Genomic DNA, 8,161 nt, shown 5'->3' with positions numbered 1-8,161 from the left:
TTAACTTTACCACTTGTTTTCTGTTTCAAAGAGGATACCTTCACTCTCGAACAGAACCTTCCAAACATGGTGTTGAATCCAAACTCATTCGAGGCTCATCCTGAGGAACGTTTTCCTCTACGGAATTTCCTTGATTTTCATTTGAACTTACTCTAACTTCAGGCTCATTGTTTTCCTGACTCAGACTTTCATTCTGATTCTCTCCTGGATTTTTTTCCAGTAGATTGGATTTAGGATTTGCTACTGATGTATCTGATGAGTCAGAAATAATTGAATCATTCCCACCTTCAACTCCTTCCATGTCTGTAGGTAAAATATGATCAATATGAACAAACCTAACCTGTCCATTATCAAACATCTTCACCAAATATGTGCGAGGACCACATATCGTCACCACTCTTCCTGGTAACCACTTTAACCAATTATGGTGATGGTTCTTCACTCTGACCTTCTGGTTTAATTTCACACTTCTCTCTTTTACTCTACCTCTATTGTGATTCTCTTTCTGTCTTAATTGTGTCTCTTCTATGGTCTGTGTCAAATTTGGTTTCAATAACGAGAATCTGGTTCGTGGCTGTCGTTTGAGAAACAATTCTGCTGGTGTTCTACCAGTAGTTGTATGAGGAGTATTTCGATATGTAATAAAAAAATTAGCCAATTTGTGATCCAATGACAACTGTCGTTTCCTTGGATTTGGATCCAACATTTGTTTTATGAGGGCACGTTTTACAATTTGTACAGTGTGCTCTGCTGCACCATTCGAAGCAGGGTGGTATGGTGGAACCTTGGTATGTTTCACACCATTTTTGCCCGTGAATTGTGCAAATTCTTCTGAACGAAATTGTGGTTCTTTACCCGAAACAATCTCTTCAGGGAGGCCAAATGAAGAAAATAATTTTCGCAAAATGTCCAATGTTTTACTTGTTGTTATTTTCCACTTTGGAAATACCTCAATCCACTTCGAACGGCTATTAATCACAATGAACAATTGATGTCCTTCTAACTCAGAAAAATCACTATGTAGCCTTTGCCACATCCTGGGAGGCCATTTCGATGGCTGTGATGGTGGTTGCTTGCTTACCGATTGACACGTCGTACACTGACTCACGATGTACTCTATATCTTTATCAAGACCTGGCCACCATAAATAACTGCGTGCAAAACTCTTGGTCAAGCACATTTCCAGGTTCTGGTCATGGAGGTCTCCTAATAATTTGGACCGAATTTATTTGGTATAACCACTCGTGCACCCCACATGATACAATCTTTATCGACTGATAATTCATTCATACGAATGAAGAATGGATGTGTATCTTTGTCTGTTACCTGGTTTGGCCATACATTTGCAATATAATCATACACCTTTGACATCACTGAGTCACATTTGGTTGCTCTACCAATCTCTTCAGCTGTGACTGGCAGTTCATCAATGTATGAAAAATAAAACACTTCTTCCCTATCGGGTGTATTTTGTGATGTGGTAGGCAATCTAGACATTGCATCAGCATTACTGTGATCAGCTGATCATCTGTATTCAATACCATATATATATGTTGACAAAATCAAAGCCGATCTCTGCATTCGGGCTGCAGCTAATGTTGGAACTGGGGATTTTGGATGGAGGATTGTTGTTAGGGGCTTATGGTCCGTAACAATGGTAAACTTACGACCATACAAGTATTTGTGAAACTTCTTGACCCCAAAAATGAATGCCAAAGCTTCCCTTTCAATTTGTGCATAATTATTCTCACTGACACTGAGAGTGTGTGAAGCAAAAGCAATTGGTCTCTCCTCCCCACTATGTGATACATGAGAGATCACTGCCCCAACTCCATATGGAGAGGCATCACATGCTAGCTTATTCTCCTTAGACATGTCATAGTAAACTAACATGGTGCTCTCTACTAATTTGCTTTTACACTCCTTGAATGCTGTATCGCATTCTTTTGACCACTTCCAATGGACCTGTTTTTTCAAATGTTCATTCAGTGGATGTAATACTGTAGCCAAGTTTGGTAGCAACTTCCCATAATAGTTCAAAAGACCCAAGAATGAACGAAGTTCAGTGACATTCCTGGGAGTGGGTGCATTTCTAATTGCATCCAATTTTTCCATGGTTGGATGTAAACCATCTTTGTCTACTCTGTACCCTAAGTACTCCACTGAGTTTTTAAATAACTCACACTTACGAGCAGACACTCAAACTCTGTGCTTCTCTAGCCGTTTGAGGACTTCAACATGCTGCAGTGCAGAGGGACCTGGGGGTCCTTATGCATGAATCCCAAAAAGTTAGTTTGCAGGTGCAGCAGGTAATCAGGAAGACTAATGGAATGTTGGCCTTCATTGCGAGAGGGATGGAGTACAAAAGCAGGGAGGTCCTGCTGCAACTGTATAGGGTATTGGTGAGGCCGCACCTGGAGTACTGCGTGCAGTTTTGGTCACCTTACTTAAGGAAGGATATACTAGCTTTGGAGGGGGTACAGAGACGATTCACTCGGCTGATTCCGGAGATGAGAGGGTTACCTTATGATGATAGATTGAGTAGACTAGGTCTTTACTCGTTGGAGTTCAGAAGGATGAGGGGGGATCTTATAGAAACATTTAAAATAATGAAAGGGATAGACAAGATAGAGGCAGAGAGGTTGTTTCCACTGGTCGGGGAGACTAGAACTAGGGGGCACAGCCTCAAAATACGGGGGAGCCAATTTAAAACCGAGTTGAGAAGGAATTTCTTCTCCCAGAGGGTTGTGAATCTGTGGAATTCTCTGCCCAAGGAAGCAGTTGAGGCTTGAATGTATTGAATGTATTCAAATCACAGATAGATCGATTTTTTAACCAATAAGGGAATTAAGAGTTACAGGGAGCGGGTGGGTAAGTGGAGCTGAGTCCAAGGCCAGATCAGCCATGATCTTGTTGAATGGCGGAGCAGGCTCGAGGGGCTAGATGGCCTACTCCTGTTCCTAATTCTTGTGTTCTTATGTTCTTATGTAAAATGTTATTATGAATTTGCCTATTTGGTGCTGAAATTAGTATGTCATCCAAATAACATACTATCCCTTCAATACCTTGCAAAATCTGGTTCATCACCCCTTGGAATATGGCAGGGGCGGAAGACACTCCAAACAGTAGCCTATTAAATTGATATAGGCCTAGATGAGTATTTATAGTCAAACATGACTTGGACTCCTCATCTAGTTCAAGCTGTAAGTAGGCATTCGTAAGATCCAGCTTTGAGAAGATCTGACCACCTGCCAGTGTTGTGAACAAACCTTCTCTATTTGGCAATGTATTGGGGACATTACCCTCTAAAACCTGGTTTACGGTTACTTTATAATCACCACACAATCTTACCTTACCATCGGACTTAGGTACAACAACAATGGGTGTAGCCCAATTACATCGATCTATCTTAGAAATAATGTTCTCAGTCTCTAGTCTTTTGAGTTCTTGCTCAACTTTCTCCTTGAGTGCATATGGTATGGAACGTGACTTGTAGTAAGCCGATCTAGTGTCCTTCTGTACCCTGACACTCGCCTTGAAGCCTTGGATCGGACTGCCCGTTTCGCAGAATACCTTCGGATACTTCTTGATAACCTCATCTGTTGATGAAAATCTCGCTTCCACACAGAAAATCTTACTCCAATCCAGTTTCAGTGAACTCAACCAATTTCTTCCTAGTAAGGCAGACTTATCTCCTTTCACTACTATTAGAGGCAAGTTCTGAAATTGAGCTTTATATTTCACCGGTATGGTGATACGACCTACCACAGGAATTTTCTCTCCCAAGTAGCCTCGCAGCTCTATCTTGGATTTCTCCAGTTGGAAATCACGCAATTTGTTGAGGTACAGCGACTCCGGTACTACACACACGGATGCACCCGTGTCAATTTCCATTAGTATCTTGAATCCCGCAACATCTATGTGGATTTTGATGCTTTCTGAATCGCTGTCCGTTAACCTCGTGCTCCTGATGACGTGTAACTCTAACATCTCCTCGTCCTGTTGTTGTTCATCCATGCTATGTAGTCTCTTGGGATTTCTACTCATAGCTTTGAACGCTGAACTCATAGCTTTAAAAACTGGTTTATCCTTCAGTCAGCATGCCTTCGCAAGATGACCAGTCTTTCTGCAGAAGAAACACTCTGCCTTCACGTATGGACAACTTTGAGCAATGTGTTGTCCCAGCACCTATAGCACGACTTCGACGCTCTGGTAGAATTTCCAGTTTCTGAGACTTTGGGCTCCCATCGTCTTTTATTTTGAACCTGCAGGTGATTTACCTCGGTTGACTGATGACCGTAATTATTATTTAATTCTCGGGAATATTGTTCGGCCATGCCCATCGACCTCGCTGTCTGACAAGCAAGCTCAGAAGTCAAGACATCCGTCGTCAATAACTTCTGATTGCATCATTTTTCACCCCACAAACAAAACTATCCTGTAATGCTCGGTTTTGAAAGTTTCCAAAATTACAGTGCATTGATAGCTTTTTTAATGCTACGATGTAATCACTGATACGTTAATCAGCCTTTTGATTCTGAATCCCGAAACGATAGCTTTCAGCAATTTCTAACGGTTTGGGGTTATAGTGCTGCTCCAGCTGCGCTAAAATCTCTTTAAGCGTTGTGTCCTTTGGCTCATCAGGCACAAGCAGATTTACAGGGGTTTCATACAATGCCGGACCCGCCTCCGATAAGAAGATCGCTTTCTTACGTTCCAACACAGCCCGGTTCTGGACTGCTTTGTCTGGAACTTCGATTATGTTATTTGCAGTGAAATACATTTCTAGCCGATCCACATGCACTTTAAAACGTTCCCGGTCGTGTCTATATTCCCCCAAATGTCCGATTACACCTGCCATTTTAATCTCTAGCTGTTCACGCCGTCTGCTCTATTTTACCTCGGATTTTGTAGCTTTTTCCTAAGACAGAAACGTCTCTCTAAGGGCTGGTTAAATCCTTCACCAGCAAAATTTAAGCTTAAAATCATCCTAAAAATCCCATCTCGCCGCCAACTGTGATATAGTCACAGGGCACAACACACAGCACCTAACATGGCAGGCAGCTCTCTCGGAAGCCTATGGAATCTGCCTGGTTCTGTTTATTATTAACTCTGCACTTGCAGTACACAATACGCCCACATCCACAGTGTAGAGCTACAAACATTACAAGCTGACAGACATTGCACGAAGTAATGCAACTGCTGCTGTAAATACAATAAAAGTCACATGTTGTATTTGAGCCAACTTGTAAAGTTAGTGATGTCGTAAGAATATATCACAAATGGTAGTATCATCAAATTCCCCATCATCACATCCTGGGGATCACCACTGACCAGAAAATTAACTGGACCAGCCACATAAATACTGGGGCTACAAGAGCAGGTGAAGAACCTCCTGACTCCCCAAAGCCTTTCCACCAGCTACAAGGCACAAGTGAGGACTGTGATGGAATACTCTCCACCTGCCTGGATTAGTGCAGTTCCAACAACACTCATGGAGCTCTACACCATCCAGGACAAAGTAGCCCATCTGATTGGCACCCCATCCCCCACTTTAAACATTCACTCCCTCCACCACTGGTGCAACGTGGCTGTAGTGTTTTCTATCTTTCAGATGCACTTCAGCAACACGTCAAGGATTCTTCGACAGCACCTCCCAAACACCTAGAAGGACGAGGCTACAAGGCACATGGGAACACCATCATCTTACCTAGTAGGCAAGATATCAGGGCTGGTGGAGTCCTAAGGCTTCCCTGTGGGCTGAGGTGGGAGCACTCCTGTTCCTCCTGGCCCACAAGGAGTGCTGGAAAACCCATTTACCTTTACTGCTGAGTTTCCCGAAACCCCAGGAAACCTATGCAACACCGATTAATTTCAATTCTATCTTCCGATTACATTGTAGGAGCCCAATTTAAATAAATTAATAAGCGCCTGCCTCACACAGTGGAGTACTCGGATGTCCAGTTATCCGCCACCATAAAAATAGCAGCGTGCGCATGTTGGTGTCGGTTTCCGCAAATTTCATTTTTTAACCCAACGCACCCAAACCCTCTCTTGCCAGCGTGGAATGGTTAATATTGAGGCCATAGGTTAAAGTAAAGTTGCGTTCTGCTCATTACTGATTTGCTGTCACTGTGTGCGAGGTCATTTGCTTTTGTATTGAAAATCTCACAAAATCCCTACGTCTCCACTCAATTGAATTGTGACCAATAAGCTTTGTTCTAATTTCAATGTGACAATTCACATGATAGATAAGCATGAGGGAGGCCATTGAGCCCATTTTAGTGGCACATACGCAATGAGTATTGTCGTGTTCCGTTCAACCAGAGATGACGTGTGAAAAAACATGCAGTTGCCTCTTACGACCTTGAGAGTTAGGCATTGTCAGAGCTGCAAATGATACTATAGGAATAGGCTCCCTACATTTGTTGTAGCAAAGTATAGAGATAAAGATTTGTTTTTAAATACCTGGGAAATGATGTTGATACAACATATCAAACAGGTGGGTTTGTGTCACCAAGGGAAGATGCTTTAGTAATGACAGCAGGATCAGTTCTATGCTCAGCTGTGTGAGTTATGAAATCACAGTGCATCAGGAAACTGGGCTTTGATATTGTAATGTATTATCACATGATTTAGTATGAGTATGCTCAGTTCGCTCTGGCCTAATAAAGCAAGCACATGGACTAGCAACTCATCGTGTCTCTGTGTTTCATTTGTTCTACCCAAGTATATTACAGATATGTTCTGTGCCCAGTTTATCTGCATGCAATTTTTCAGCCAACTTCATTCTGTGTGCTCGAATGCCTGCAGCCATTTTGTGCCAGAGCTTCATTAAGGCTCCAGAATACATGAAAAAATATTTAAATGAACCTAGCAGAATTTCTCAGCTTCTGTGCCAGGATTGTGCTTTTTGCCTTCAAAGCTCATTGTGAATGAATGCTTGGGAAGCTCAATGTTCAACCGAGCTCTGAAAGGGAACTGGCTGTGGATAGATTTATTGGTTGCAATATTTGCAGTACTTTTTAGTATTGTTTCCATTGCAGATTTTTCAATTATTATCAATGACACATAATGTGGAATTTTGAGGGAACAACTCTTAAATTACACATCTTAAATGAATGTATTTATTCATTCACAGGATGTGGGCATCGCTGGCAAGGCCAGCATTTATTGCCCATCCCTAATTTCCCTTGCGAGTTTGATTTTCAATGTCTCAAAAGCAGTAATATATTGCTTGAAAGCAGACTGTAAATGATACATTTACAGGGCTTCAGCGGATTAGGAACAGATGAAAGACAGGGAGCACCAAAAGGAGTTCTTCCATTACCAACTCTTATGAGAGCTCAGGGAGAGACAAGGCAAACCAAGGCAAGTTACAGGGTCCTGTTACAGACATCAAGTGCAGCTAAAGTTATTAAAAACAGAGAATGCTGGAAATCTCAGTGGGTCAGGCAGCATCTGTGGAGAGAAAAACAAAGTTAATGTTTTGGGTCGACGACACAGAATCAACAACGGTCTCGAGAGGACGACTAAACCAAAGCAGGTGACAAAATTAGATGTCATCAGAATGCAGGCAGATGATTGGTCGTATCTCTTGGAGCGTGGGGAAGCCTAGTGGAGGGGTCAGGACCCAGGAGCAGGAGAAACGGAGTTCGGAATCGGCGAGGAGCGGAGGTCTGAATCGGGGAGGAGCGGAGGTCGGAATCGGGGAGGAGCGGAGGTCGGAATCGGGGAGGAGCGGAGGTCGGAATCGGGGAGGAGCGGAGGTCGGAATCGGGGAGGAGCGGAGGTCGGAATCGGCGAGGAGCGGAGGTCGGAATCGGCGAGGAGCGGAGGTCGGAATCGGCGAGAAGCAGAGGTCGGGACGGGCAAGACCTGGAGGTCAGGACCAGCGAGGTCTGGAGGTCAGGACGGGCGAGATCCAGAGATTGGAAGCGGAGAGGAGAGGATGGACGAGGCATGGAGCATCGGCTAGGTTGGAGCCGCGATATGGAGCAGTGTGGGCAAGATCAAGGGAAGGCACAGCATAGGCCAAAAGTGAGGCTGTGAGGTCATGAGGCTCATATTGCATACTATGAATTCCACATAGAGATAAGTCCTGTGGGAAGGAGGCAGGAAGGAAGACAGTAGAAGAATGTTTGAGTTTGTGTGTGTATGT

Source organism: Pristiophorus japonicus, chromosome 12 (genome assembly GCF_044704955.1).
Source record: "Pristiophorus japonicus isolate sPriJap1 chromosome 12, sPriJap1.hap1, whole genome shotgun sequence".
Lineage (NCBI taxonomy): Eukaryota > Metazoa > Chordata > Chondrichthyes > Pristiophoridae > Pristiophorus > Pristiophorus japonicus.
The sequence above is the reverse complement of the archived record's forward strand: the minus strand, read 5'-3'. Positions refer to the sequence as shown.